Source organism: Cyanistes caeruleus, chromosome 3 (genome assembly GCF_971803275.1).
Source record: "Cyanistes caeruleus chromosome 3, bCyaCae1.hap1.1, whole genome shotgun sequence".
In the NCBI taxonomy this organism is placed as follows: domain Eukaryota; kingdom Metazoa; phylum Chordata; class Aves; order Passeriformes; family Paridae; genus Cyanistes; species Cyanistes caeruleus.
Genome location: NC_141703.1, coordinates 85,456,961 through 85,471,632, shown reverse-complemented (window position 1 = coordinate 85,471,632; position 14,672 = coordinate 85,456,961). Strand labels below are relative to the sequence as shown.

The window sequence follows — 14,672 nt, the reverse complement described above, 5'->3', positions numbered from 1 at the left end:
ACCTGGTCTAGCAAAAGATGTTCCTGTCCATGGCAGGAGGGCTGTTATTAGGTCATCTTTAAGGTCCGTTCCAACCCAAACCATTCTGTGGTTCTGTGAGAACTCACGTAGGAGACCAGAGTAAGAAAGTTGTTAGAGTAAGTCCAGCTCTCTTCTGATTATGCAGTGCTGAGCAAAAGGCTGCTCACATGGCCATGGGACTGGGGACCTCAGCCCCATTTCCCATGCTTGTGTCACCTGGTGTCACCCCTACGGAGAAGGATTCAAGGAGGATTCAGAATAGAGAAGACTAAATGCTTAATGCATAATGCTTAATGCTAAATGCAGCCAGGTGCTGCCAGAGCTTGGTTTGTGATACCTGAGTTATCTTCTATAGATACAATCCCAGATAACCTTTCCTCTGCTGATTTACCTTGCTAGATTTTCAGGGAAAGGCCAGTCTCAGCATCTCTCAGGGCCACAGCTCCCACCCTGATCTCAGGCGCCGCATCAACCCTGTCCTCCAGTACAAACCCCACTGCCATGATTTCATCCCTCTAATCAAGGAGCTTCTTGCTGTTTGCCTTCCATGTTGCTTTACTAGCAGACAGCCCATTAGAGAGCTACTTGATTTGTCACTGTGCAGAAGTGAGAGCTGATAAAGACAATTAATTAATGGTATGGATTTCCCAGCAGAGCTCTCAATTAGCACGAGCTGTTTGCCAACCGACCAGGGTGCAGATCACAGTGCGTGTGCACCCCAAACCATGCCCAGTGTATTCAGGGAGGCAGAGGGTGGGTTCCATCAGGCCTTATGGTTTCCACCTTGCATTGTATGCAGAAACTGGGGGAAAAGGGGTCTCTTCATGATGAACAGTTACAATTCAGATCTTTGGGTAGAGATGTCATTGCTGCTTGTCATTGCTCATAAAGACTTGGCTGCCGTGTCCATGCTGCTCTCCTGGGGATGGTCATGTAACAAACTACAAAGTGAGGATCTTCTGGCTGCCAGAGACCTCAGGTTATTCCTACCCAGTTTATGAGCTGAATTTCCTACTTATACTGGCCATAGACTTACTTGAGTTGGAAAAGTGCTCTAAGGTCATTGAGCCCAGCCACTAACCCAGCATTGCCAGTCCACCACTAAATCATGTCCCTGGCAGTGCATGGCAGAGAATGGAAAGGGAGGAGAAGCCTGACCCTAGGCAATCTTAAATTAGGAGGGAAAGGGTATTACAAGGTCTCATAGTAGCAAGAAGATGCTGATGAAGTTCAAATGGGAAATGAAATACAAGTATTAGCAGAACAGATATGCAGCTTCTGAACTGTCTGCCAAGAGAAGTGGCAAAATCTCAGGCCTGACTGCATGAATGACCAGAGTTATCCCCAAGTATCTCAGGTGTCCTCTGAGACCTGCCCCCTGCTAAGCACCTCCCCAGCCTCTGGCAAAGGTTTTTGTAGAAAGAGCATTGCTGAGTTCAGCCCTGAGACAGGCTTTGAAAGGAGAAAGTCCCCCAGCCATGCTTTGTGGGGCTCCACAGGGTCTTGCTGTACATCACAACATTGCTTTTCAATAGCCTCAGCTTCTCCATCATGGTCAAGGGCAGCAATTTGGCTTCTCATCCAAGAGCTGCTTTGGCTAAAAATACGAGGAGTTGCTACAGTTTGTCTTTTGGTTACAACTGCTGGTCCTTTGGTCACTACAACCCCCATAAATGAACGAGCTAATTAATGCCCATCTCCTCCCTCTGGTGATTGACTATGACCTTGAGTGACCTTGCTGAATTTAACTTTCTCAACCAGCTATTTTCGACAGCGAATAATTTAACATCCTTGTGACCCCAGCCTTGCGTCTCTCCTGCCAACTGGCTCTGCAGTTTAAATGAACAGCAATAAATAAATACATATCTGCAGAGGGACCTAAATGACTCCCATTACTGGAGCATCTGAAGGCCTGCTTAAATAAATCAAGTGAGTAGGAGATTATGCTGCAATCATGTGGAGAGGGAAAGGAGAGAATACATTACTGGTATTCCAGAGCCTGCAACTCAGGGGTGAAAAACTTTGCAGAATTCAGAACAATGAGGTTTAATTCAAGTGCAGGTGGACAACCAGAGGCTCATTTTGTGATATCTTCAAAGAGGAGCAGCAGATTGCAATCTGCTGGGATCACCAGTGCTCAGAACTCCCACCAGGCAGCTCCTGCCTTGGGGATGGGGCTGTTGGAGGTTGCTCCCTGTATATCCATGGCATGAAAGTGAGGATGCAGGCACTAACTACCCACCTGAAGTCATCCTCTCACTTTTCTCACCCAAACATGCCCTCAGGAGGGGAAAGCTGGCCTTGTAGGAGCTGGGATGGCAGGATTGAGCAGTTCTTCAACTCCCACTACTTTGGGCAGGTAGACACTTCTAACCATCCTGGGATTAAATCTCACCTTGGGGATCCCCTGCATGAGAAGGAATACCAAATATTCCTGTGAGGAAGGAAAACCCCTCTAAGTCATCTGCTTTGCAATCCCAGAGTGAACAATGATATTCTATTTGTTGGAGGAATCACTGGCTGCAGCTTTCCTCATCCACTTTGCCGTTTACCTTATTCCTACTTATTTTTGGGACCTGGTTTTAAAACATTGTTTCTTCCTTTCCCCTGCCCAGCCTTCATGTCAGCCCTGTCAGTGTGGCTTCATTTGCATGACACCGAGGAGACGTGAAGTGTTGTTATAAATCGTATTTACATAATTTTCCTTCCCCCACTGAGGCTAAAATCAAAAATGCAGCTAAATTAATCTGGAAGATCTGGGCCTGCCACGAGTGCAGGCTGGGGCTCCACATCCCTGTGGGGCAAAGGAATGTCTGGGGACCCACTTGCTGCTTAAATGTGGTGGAAGAGCTTTTCCCTAATGTTTTCCAGCTTTTCCCTAGCGCTCCAGCCTGCTAACAAAATGAAAGCCAGGCTCCTGCTGTTGATTTGTCTCAAGGGTGAGTCCTTTTTCTCTTCTTATTTTTCCTCTTTTTAATCCTTTGATCCAGTTCTGCACAGCATCACTCATCACCCCTGTGGGTGACAAACTCCACCCTGTGTCCCTCTGTCCCCATGTCCCCAGCAGTGAGATCCTCCCCCTCGGCAGCTTTGGGGTCAAACTGGTGAAACAGCTCAGGAAATTACTTTTTATTAAAGCAAGACCACAGTGGCTAACTGGGTAAGAGGTGCCTCTGCTGGTGAGAGGAAGGATGGATGACCATATTAATTAATTCATATCAATGGAATGTCTCTCAATTAAAACACATCACAAATCAAAAGAGGCTCTATGCTCTCCCTGCCCTCCCAGGGGGCAGCAGCAGCACCATCCATCCCTGCCCTACTCTGCCTGGCAGCTGGCTTTAAGGCTGCTAAGGGGATTCTGGGGTTGGAGAACTTTTTGGGGTCTACTCTTCCCCTTTAAAAATCTTCAGATACTGAGGGTTTGTCTTTTATTTTGGTCTTTGCCTTTTGCTGCTGGAGCTTCCCACCGTGGAGGGGCGATGGTTCAGCACTGCACATGGACAGGCTTGAGACCTAAATATAGCAGGGGTTAGGGTTATTTTCTTGGGTGATTTTGATGAGGGGAGAGAAAAGAGGTGTATGAAACACCTGGTTTTGAGCAGCCCTGAGGTCTGCAGAGGAGAGGGGAAAACAAGCAAAGAGAAGGAAAATGTTAAAAAACAGCTTTTGCTGCCAAACAAAGCCTTCATGGAACTACAAATTTTTGGCCTTCCTATTCATTTAACTAATAAATGAATTAAAATAATTGTAGCACAAATATTGCATGAATTGTAAGCAATGAAGTTACAAAACTAACAGGAAAATAACATGGAAAGTTCAGGAGGGTTTCAGATAATGAGAAACTGGAAGAAAGGGCTGGTCCTAGAGGAGGTGAATCACTCATGTGATTCGTGGTGACCACGTACAGCTGCAGGTGACACCTCAATGGGAACAGAAGCCTGTGCCAGGCCAATGCTGCTCTGGGCACAGCCTCCTTTCTAATTTTATCACCAAAATTTCACTGCATTACCGCTAATGTGGCAAGCAGATGTCCTCAAGCATTCACGCTGTCACTGGCAGGCAGCAGCTAACCCTCAGCCCTGCTTTTTGTTGTTCAGAAGAGTCTGATCACCCATGATTTTAAATGTGAGAAGTTTATTCTTGTAGCTTCCAAATGTTTTCTTTAATTGTTCTTCCCATGCCATCTATTTTTGGCTGAAATGATGATCAACCATGAACACTACCAATTAAACTTGTGTGTCAAGTCAGCGCATCAGATCAGAGCTGCCCTGACAGAGGGTCTGTAAAACCTCACTGGTTCCTTCCCACTGGTGGGGATGTGCTTTTGTGTGGCTCTTGTTTGGTACTCCCCTCTTAAATGTCTTTTTGTAAGCTGGGACAGCTTTCCACCAGTCTGGACACCTTGGCCCCATCACCAGCCTCGTTGTGTCTGTTGCACATCGACCTCCATGGATGTGCAGGTGGGCCAAGTGCATGCCCAGCCTTTGACCCCCCCCCCTTCCCAGCGCCTCAGCTCCCCTCTTACGAAAGAGAAAAGGGGATTCACTTTGGTCTTGGGCCAGAAAAAACATCTCCTCAACCTCTGTGATCATGCCCTGTGCTATTCCTTACAGGGGATGTGCTCTTTGCACTCAAATCCTGCAACCTCTGAAGACTCTTCCCTGCACCCTCCATGGGTTACATCCCAACACCTCCCAGCTCCCCTGTGTCTAGGTGGCCCAGCTGGTGGTGGTGCATGGTGCTCCAGCTCCCAGTTCCCAGTGCCAGGGGAAGGTCCCAGGCAGTGACAGTGGGACCTTGTCCTGTTATTCAGTGCCAGGGCAATGCTGGGCCAAGTGCCAGTGCCTGGAAGGTCCCAGTGGCTAGCACCAGTGTCCAGGGATGTGGGTGCCGGTCCCAGATCCAGTTCCCAGCTGGTGCTGCTGGTGTCAGGGCAGCCCCATTTCCCCATTCCTGTTCCCTACCCAGATCGGTGCCAGGTGATGGGTCCATTTTCTGGGTGATCCCAGGTCTTGGTGCCCGGGCATGTTGGACCTGGACCCCGGTTCCCAGCAGGGCTCCCAGTACACCAGACTGGTCCCCAGCTCCTGGACCAGCGCCAGCTGGCGCCGTCCCCATTTCCCACTACGGGCTGGTGCCGGTCCCCATTCCCAGTAGCGACCACAGCTCCCAGCAGTGGGGAGTGCCGGTTTCCGGCGCCGGTTCCCGTTCCTTGTGAGAGCTCCCGGTGCCGGCTCGCTGTCCAGTCCCCGATCCCATTTCCGATCCCAGCGCCGGTTCCCATTCCCGCTCCTCGCTGCCGGTGCCATTCGCGGCAGCGGAGGCCGGTTCCGCCGCGGCTGCCGGTGCCGGTTCGGGGCCGGTTCGGACCCGGCGCGGTGCCGGGCGCAGGCGCGCTCCCGGCCCGCCCGTCGGGGCGGCGCTTGCGGGAGGCGAAGCGCTGCGGGCAGCGGCGGCACCGGCACCGGCACCGGGCAGCGGCAGCAGCCCCGGGCAGGTAAGGCGAGCCCCGGCCCCGGGAGATGGTGGCTCGTCCCTGCAGCCCCGCCGCTGCTCCCTCCGCGGGGGGACGGCTCCGCGCCCCGCCCGGGGGTCCCGCCGCGTCCTCGGGGGATGCTCGGCGGCACCTGTGGCTTTGGGGAGCGGGTGGCGGCTGCGTGCCGGGGTGGGGGGCTGCGTGTGTTTCTATGTGAGCGCGGAGGTGCGTCAAGGGTTCCTGGGGAGAAAAAGCCCGAAGAAGGCACTCTCCTCCTCCTCCCCTGCGCGGAGCACGCTGCAGCCCTTGCCTTCAACAAGCGCTGCTGTGAGCGCTGGTGCTTGGGGGCGCTGGAAGTCGGGGTACTCGGCGTGGTGCATAGGAAAGTTGCATCCCGGGTGGTTAAAACCCCGCAGCTGGCCCCCGGTTCAGCTTGTGGAGCCAGGCTGGACAGAAACTTTAAGCACCGAGGCCTCGGCGCTGGCTAGAGAGCAGGATTTCTGCGCTGAGAAAAAAACCTGAGGTTTCAGTATTGTTCTTTGTTCCGGTTTTTTGGGGTTTTTTTTGGGGGGGGGACAAACGCAGGGGCTTTTAGAAAGTCTCGTGGAAAGTTAAGGCGAGAGAGAGCTCACGCTCTAACGAAGGGCCAATTTGCTGCTGGGCTGCAGGAGACTGATGGCTTTTGGCATTTTTAACCAGAGCTTGAATGTGTGCTTCCCAAATCCTATCCTGTTCTCCCTTCCCTGAAAAGTGTTATTTTGAGCTTAGGACACCGGCTTGGTGCTTTCTAGCAGAGGGTGTCCCATTGGCTATGGCTCTGGTCTTCTATCCCTCACCTCCCACACTGGTAGCTGCAGGTGAGCGTGGGCTGCACGCCTGGCTCTGCAGATCCACCCTGTGTCACGCTTGGGTGTATTACCAGTTATTTATCACCAGTTACCATTTCTGCCTGGATGCCGTGGTGGGGAGCACAGCCACGGCAAATGGAGCTGGAAGCAGAGCAGCGAGCTCGGTGTGTCGCGGAGAACGCTCTTAAATCCTCAGCTGCTTGTCTTCTGCATCCAGCAAGGACCATGCTGCAGGCTGTCCCCAGGGCACCTCTTCATCCCATCCCATCTCCATCCCATCTCGTACCTTTGAGGATGCTCCTGCCAGGGTCAGCCTGGGTTCCAAGCGGGCTGAACCGGTGTTATACTGGCGGGAAGGCAGTGTGGGGTCCCTGGAGCTGCATCTCTCACCCCTGGCTCTGTACATGGGTAGTGGGTAACCCAAAGTGCAGGGAGCCTGGCTGGCCCTGCTGCTCAGGGCAGCAGTGGATTGAGGAGGAACAAATCTTGGGATACAGGTGAGAGCAGGTATCACCCCAAGGCGGCATCCTTGGGGCAGCAAGGACTAGGACAGGGGAAAGAGTCAGGCATGGATGGAGGTGCAGAGCCTGATCCAAGTGCTCACCACTTAGCTTCTGCTCGGTGCAACATATTGCTACAGGCACATGTGTCCTGGTGGGATCTATTTCCCCTACCCTTCCCGGGAACATCAGCTGTCTCCCACTTATTTGAGCAATTCTTTCGTATGAATCACCTGGGGCTCAGCTCCGTCCCATGACCCAGGGTTGTAAAACCCAAGAGGGGAGTAAGAAATGCTCTTTCAGAAACCCTTTCTCTACCCTTAGGAGTGGGATGTGAGGTCTAAGCCCCTCCTGCAATGGGTGTGTGTGCACAGGTGCTGCTGTGTGCAAGGGGGCTGGCTCGCTCAGTGGCTGGTGCTTGCCAGCAGCCATGTGCCAGAACTGGTTGGGAAAAACTTTCTGCTTGGCACCAGAATTAAGGATCAAGTCAAAAAGGAAAAGTGAGCGAAAGGAAAAGCAGGTTTTGAGGAAGCCAGCAGGGCTTGCTCTAGCAGGCCCTGCTCAGAGTAGAAGTCAAGTGCCTTTGTCACGGCACGGTGACACGCAGAAGGAATAATGCCATCTGCAAAGCAGTGACACATGAAACAGGGGCAAAGTGACATGACCAAGGCACTCAGGAGGTTTGTGGCAGACTCCAGTCCACCCTGCTCCCTGCCATCAGCACACCAGTCCTTGTATAAAATGACTCAGGTGTGGCTTTGATATGGCCACAAGCCCAGGAAAATCCCTGCCCAGCTGCTGTGCCCACCATGAATGGCATTTTCTGTTCAAGGGAGCTTTCAGCTGGTGATGGACAGCTACCGTGGGTATTCTCAAGCCTCTGAGGTGGAGGGAGATAGAAACCCAGAACTATTACTGAAGAGGACTGACCTGTCGCTGTGCTCTCATTTTTAGGGAAAGGAGATGCTCCGGGTCTCCTTTACCTGGATGTGCCAGCAGTTTACATGGTGCATATGGGAGTTTGTCAGTGGAGAGGATTTCTGCAGAGGGGGGCTGGGGGAGATGACAAAGGGCACTGCTGGACAGATTAAGCCCACGCAGCAGAGCTTAAATCTGCTTAAAGCCTTTCAGGGAGGATCTGAGCTCATTCTCATTTTTCATGCCGAGATTCGCCTGCGATACCAAGCTGAGGGGTGGATGAGGTGCTCAGTCAGAGGGGAACACCTGAGCTCGAGGAGGGGCTCCAGGCTGTGGGGATGTCCCCTAAGTTGTATACCAGCTTGTGCAGTGGGGCACACTATGTCTGGACTTTGTGCTGTGTTCAGAGATTGAATCATACTGGGGTAGCTGAGGCTGGGGGTTCAGGGCTGTTTTGGTCCTGGATGCCCCTGGGAGCATTGCAAAAAGGCAAAGGGAAACAGGCAGAGGGTGTTTGTGGGACATGGGTACGGAAGAGTTAACGTGGAAGGACCAGGCTCTTCGATCTGGTGCTTGAGAGGGATTAACTCAGCCTGGAGCAGGTGCAGGGAAAAGGGCTCTGAAGCTGCTCAGAGGGATGGAGAGCTATTATACGAGGCTATAAAAGCCCAGCGAAACAAAGGCAGAGAGGGGATGTGCTTGCTGACTCCAAATACATCCGAGGGGTGAGCTCCAGGCAGGCAGAAGAGCGATTTTAACTGGGGGCAGTGCTGGTGCTGGGGTGTGAATTCATTCAGTTTAGCTTAGGAGGCTTATCTGGAGGCTCTGCAACTGTGCCACATCAGAGGAGAGTGGGAGAGTGTGAATTAGAGCACATCACCTCTCTTGCAAGGTGCTTGGCTGTGATATAAGGAGGTCTTAGCATTTGTCAGTGTAGGAGGCCGGCACCCTGTGGTCCAGACACCCTGTCCTGTTGTCTCCTTTGGGAAGGGCTGTGTTAGCCAAGCAGGTCTCACCATCTTCCTGATGTGGGACCAGAGCAGACCAGCCATGTAGCAGATGAAGCCCAGCTGAGATAATTTTTTGTCTTTGATTGTGCCTCAAAAAAATGAATCCATCTCTCCCTTTCCTGCGTGGATTAATAACAAAGCATCCATGCTATAAAGAAGGCTTTGGCTCTGATCCCAAGAGGAGATTTAGACAGCATTCGTGCTGGGGTATGATGATACGAAGAACGGGTGCATCCTCTAAATCTGCTCACGCTTCTGCATTAATTATTGGATATTTTTGGCTGTCCAGAGATGCCAAGATTCTTCTCCTAATGCTTTCTCCAAGCAGGGCAGCATCAGGTTAATACAGAGAGAAGGAGAAGGATGCAGCTGTGCCTTGAAGGCTGGGATCAGGCGCTCGCTCTCTCTCTCTCCCCACTAATTTCCAGAGGTGTCAAGTCCTTTCTCTGCAGATGTCCAGAGGTGATGCCCCTTCCAGAGAAGCCTCCTCAGCCCACACAGAGGTGTTTGCTGTCCTCTGCTCGTGCTGGGGTGGTGCAGGGCACGCTTGGGCACCATTTACATACTTATGTCTTCATGCCTTCGCCTTCACTGCTCTTCTGAGGGGCTGTGGGGCACAAAGCCTTGACAGTGGGCTTGTGCTGTCCTGCTCCAGGCCAGACAGTGCTCCTGCATCTCCCAGCCCCGGGGGCAGTGTCATGGGTGAGGAATGGGGGGCGGTGATTACTCTGGCTCTGCTCACTTCCAGTTGATTAGCCAGGGAGAAAGGGTCAGGCTCTGGGCACTGCAGAAAATGGACACAGATCCAGTGGCTTCATGAAAGCTACGTTTTTCACCAGTCAAGCATCTGTCTGGCTGCATTAACCCATTACCTGCTCTCAGCTCTCCCTTTCACACCATGGAGACTTTTCATCTGTACCTTATTCCTGCTAAATTGGCTTATACTGTAGGATGCACCCCTTCGACAGAGGAGTGACTTCTTTAGGTCGTGGAGGGAAATAGGAATGGTTGCCATTGAGTTTTTCACCTGCTCTGGGAGCAAATCCTTTCTGCTCCACGCTCTGTGGCCAAGGAGACTTCACAGTTTTTGCTTTTCTGCACGATGCATTGGTTTTTCAGCCCATATTGCAGATCCTCATGCTTTGGGTATCTTCCTGGACTGGAGATGTGACAGATGATACCCCTGCAAAGCCGTGCTGGGAGCCCGCGGGGTTTGCAGCATCTAGGTCAGAGACTGGCTCCTTTGGGCCTGGTCCAGCCCTTCAGAGGGGCTGGACTGAACTCCTCAGCCCCTGCCTGCAGCTTTTGTGTCCCAATTCAATAACACTTTGATGCATTTTGCCTTAAAATACTCCTCTGGCAGAGAAGAGATCTCCCCGCCCCTTGGCTTGCCCTTGTGCAGGAAGAACCAGTTTTAGTCCTTCCACCATCCATCTGAGCATCAGCTCTGCTCTGTCCTGTGACTTCCATCCATTGGCAACAAAGGTTAAAGGGAGAGGGGACTATAAAGCATCCCAACCACCTTAAGTCTGCCCCATGCTGGGAGAATGGAAACCTTAATGGGAAGCTCTGAAATGATTTGTGGGAGAGGGGTCCTTCTCCATACCATGCAGGGTAAGTCTCAGCTTATCGTGGCCCCCAGCAGAAGACAGATGTCTTGGAAAGGCACCAGAAGAGGCCATGAGGACAGTCAGAGGGCTGGACCACCTCCATCCACTATGAAAACAGGCTGAGGGGGTTGGAATTATTCAGCCTGGAGGAGAGAAGGTTTCAAGGAGACCTTAGAGCACATTCTAGAACATAAAGAGGCTGCAAAAGAGCTGAGGCTTTTCAAGGGCATGGAGAGATAGGACAAGGGTGAATGGCTTCAAAGTGGCAGAGGGTGGGTTTAGATTAGATGGTAGGAAGAAATTCTTTCCTGTGAGGGCAGTGAGGCACTGGCACAGGCTGCTCATAAAAGCTTTGGGTGCCCCATCCCTGGCAGTGTTCAAGGCCAGGTTGGATGAGGCTTTGAGCAACCTGATCTACTGAAAGATGTCTTGTGGCAGAGGGGTTGGAACTAGACAATCTGTAAGGTCTTTTCCAACCCAGACCATTCTACGGTTCTATGATTCTATGACATTTTCTCCTTGCCTAGCTGCGGCTCATCCGTACATGAGGGAGACTGCAGCCCTAGTTGATTCCTTCGAGGTTTATCTTGGAGCCTAGGCATAGGTTGCAGCAGACCAGGGCAGGGCCATGCTTTTACCATCAAGATTCTACACAGAATTAGCTGCAGCATGACAGGCAGGTCTCTGAGCTCCGGGTGAAAAGGGCAGAGCTCTCCAGCTCTGCTCCTGCATTACCTTCCCTTAAACCATGATGCACTGTGTTTTTGTGGCTGTTGCTGGAGTGGTTTTGCTACATCTCCAAATAATCCATACAGTGATTTCTCTGGGTGGCAAAAGGCATGCCTCCCTTGCAGTGAGCACCCTCCATCCCAGTTTTCATCACATTTCCACTGGTTTGAGCTCCCCTGACTGCAAGCTGCAGGATGCAAGGTGCCTCTGATTGACTCCATTCCTTCACAGCCCCTCCTGGGCTGTTCCACCATTTCCTCCAGTCCCTTATAGAGATGACAGATGCATGTCTGTTTGTCTCTCAGGGTTTGGGGTTCATTTGTTTTATTTTTTCTGAGGCACACCCTGGTAATCAGAAGCTTCCTATGAAATATTTGCAGGCTCCTTGCTCCCAAATCCTTGAAGAGCTGGTTTTACCAGTCATCTGAGCATGTGTAAATACTGTGAGGATTGCTTAGGGGTGATTAAAGGAGGTGATTTCTCTGCTGAGCAAAGGGAAGCCTTGATTTGATAAAAGCTGCAGACTCTACTTTTTCAGAGCCAGACCACCACAGCTGCATGAGTGCAGGATGGGGATGGTGGCTGCTGGCTGCTTGCCCAGCAAGTGTTGCCTTTGGATCCTGGCAGGTCTTCATGCAGGAGAGTGGTGATTTATTGCATCTAACACGGGGCTGTGTCAGGTTTCTGTCCCCTGCAGGGGAGTGAGACTCCCACTTGTGTCTCTGGGTACATCTCATACCTACTCTGCAACTCGCTGCTCCAGCTCGGAGCTGCTGCCACATGAGAGTGTCTAAAGAGACACAGAGCAAGGACTTGTGGCAGGGTAATGTCTGGGGAAGGAGGAGAGGGCTTAATCCTGATCCCAGAGCGCTGTGCTCAGCCCACATTCTCCTGCCTGCTGCTCAGTGTGGGTTAGGCACATGCGCTGAGCCACCTCCTGAAGACAAGCCAGGCCATGAAGAAGATCATCAGAGCAGTGATAGGCATTCTTGTTTGGGTGAGAGCAGGGTGATGGGTCTGGCTGCCAGCCGTGGTAGCAGGAGCAAGCACCAGTCACACTGGGCTGCAGCAAAGCAAAAGGTCTTCATAAGAGGAGGAATCCCCATCTGGAAAGTGAGAGGTTGTATGTGTCCATGGCAGAAGGTGTTGGACTTTTGGTGACCTTTAAGATCCTTTCTCTCCCAAACCATTCCATTACTCTGTGATCTGGGACACTGAGTGGAGAAAACGTGCAGTGCTCAGCATTGTGACCTGTATCCATCTCCCTGGAGGAGGAGGAAAGTTTATGTCCAGTTCCTGCCTGGAGAAAGCAGCTCCAAGGCTGTATGGCAAACTCCTACTTCTGTGTTTAGAGAAGGCCAGCACTGCTGAAATGAAGGAATAATGGTGGGGGGAAGCTGGCTGGAGGTTGGAGGAGTTGCTGCATCCAAGGCGGAAACAGCTTGAAGAGCTCAAATTAAGGCAGTGGGAACTTGTGTTCAGACCTTTCAACTTGTAAGAACTGAGTGGATCCAGTAACAAAGATTTCTAATAAATCTCAGATTTGAGGTGGTCCAGTCTGCCTAAGAGAGGTCTGTTCAAAAGTACTATCAGTTGCTGCAAGCCTTTAAATACGACTTTTGTGCCTGATGCTTTAGAATAGTCACAGAAAGAAAAATTCATTTAAGACAGAGAGGGAAATGGAGGTAAAATTAAATTTAAAAATAGCAGATCTTGCTGGGCGATCCTGAAAGTTTTACAGACAATAAGAATGTTCTTATCAGTCAGTACCCAGATGTGGTCTGATATTTGCTGTTGTGGCTTTGGGATTTATAGGATATGGGTTTCGGGAAGTGACTGGCAAGGGGGTTGAGGGACTATCAAAAGAGAAAACTGAACAAGGAGGAGCCAAGTCAGAAGTGGATCAGAGTGCTTTTATTCAGGTTTGGGTCAGGCAAAGAAAAAATCCTAAAACTGTTTATTAGCAAAAGTTGGGAATCTTGTCAGAGGTTTGAGACCTGACCTGAGGCCAGCAGCTGTAGGGCTGGGGCAAGGCCTGTGGTGTGGAGCCTGCTGTCAGAAGCAGTGGGGTGCCCCCATCAGCTGGAGTTGCAGATGATCGTGTCCTGCTTGAAGCAGAGCAGGTCAAGGAATACATTTCTGCAATGGCCTCTCTTAAGAGGAGACCTGAAGGACTTGATTGTACCTCCAGGCCTCTGGTAGGACAGAGTTTTAGGCTCTGTCTACAGCAAGGGGTGGAGGTGATGGAGAGAGAAGAAACCTATTGCCTTGGGGATGGTGTTGTTATAGAATCACAGAATGGTTTGGGTTGGGAGGGTCCTTGAAGGCCATCTCATTCCAGCACTCTGCCATCAGCAGGGACACGTCCCACGAGACCAACTTGCTCAAATCCCCATCCATCCTCACCATGAACACTTCCAGACAGAGCGTGTTGTGATCAGGGCTGAAGCTGCAGCAAGGGTGCTCTGGATCAGCCAGAAGGACAAACATCACAGCTAGGCTGGGAGGGATGATCTTGAAGGATCCAGCTGCCTCTCCTCACTCTCCTACAGAGTAGCTGCAGCCCCGTTATCTCTTCTGCTCCTCCCGAATGCGTCTCTGTGCGTCGTTTGAAGTTCAATTGCTTTAATCATCCCAGAGGCTGCGGAAGCTATTGAAGGCAGAGCATTTGCATGGAGACGTGCTGCATTTTATCTGCACTAATGATGAGTTTTCTGAATGAATTTTCCAGTTCCTCAACCTCTTAAATAAGCACCTCTGTGACCTGTAATGCCCAAGAGAAAGGCTCACATGGGTACACCAAGCAATACCCTGTGACTCGTCTTTCCCTCTGTCCACCTCATAAAGGTACAGGCCTGCCCTTAGACCATAATATTTTAGCCCACCTAGCAAGAAAACCAGTGCGAGCATATTGATGTGGCACAAGGCTTCCAGTGGAGTCAGTGTGACTGGGTTTGAAAGGAGCTGGTATAGCTGTTCAATTAAAAACACTGAATAAATTATAAAAATACATTCTCAGTCCAATCCTGCAAAGAAAACTCCCTCTCCCTCTCCCCTCTCCCTCTCCCCTCTCCCTCTCCCCTCTCCCTCTCCCCTCTCCCTCTCCCCTCTCCCTCTCCCCTCTCCCTCTCCCTCTCCCTCTCCCCTGCCATGTGGCTGGATGACCATAGGTGCAGGTAGTTCAATTCTGTATGTGAGTCTGCTCTTCCTAGGTTGTATTTTTCCAGTGCCTGAAAACCTGCTCTGCATGATCAGTGTCATGTGCTGAAGAAGGTTCCTGCCTTCTCCTGCACAAAGGTGTTTTTTTGGAGGCTGCACTGGCTGCTGAGTGAGCCTGGGAGTGCTTTGGTGTTGCTGGCACTCTGTGCTGCTCCTTACAATTATTAACTAGGGTCAGGGTGTGCTGATGCACGAGGGGTTAGTGAAGTCATGGCTGTCTCCAGGGACTTGGCATGGCAAAGCCCATTAATTCACCTTTTGTTACTTGTCCTGCAACTCCTGCTGATCTCCAAGGGTTATTAACCCTGCTGTGGCCTGGGAAACAAGCCCAACACATT

At 51.3% G+C, this 14,672-nt stretch overlaps 1 protein-coding gene across 1 annotated transcript in view; it reads left to right on the top strand.

Annotated features, from left to right (window-relative positions):
* The first annotated feature begins 5,492 nt into the window (after positions 1 to 5,492).
* Positions 5,493 to 14,672, top strand: part of CAPN5 (calpain 5) — a 51,565-nt gene continuing 42,385 nt past the window's right edge. The window contains exon 1 of the mRNA XM_086882384.1: positions 5,493 to 5,521. The gene's annotated coding sequence lies outside the window, so the exon portion shown is untranslated. The remainder of the gene's footprint in view (positions 5,522 to 14,672) is intronic.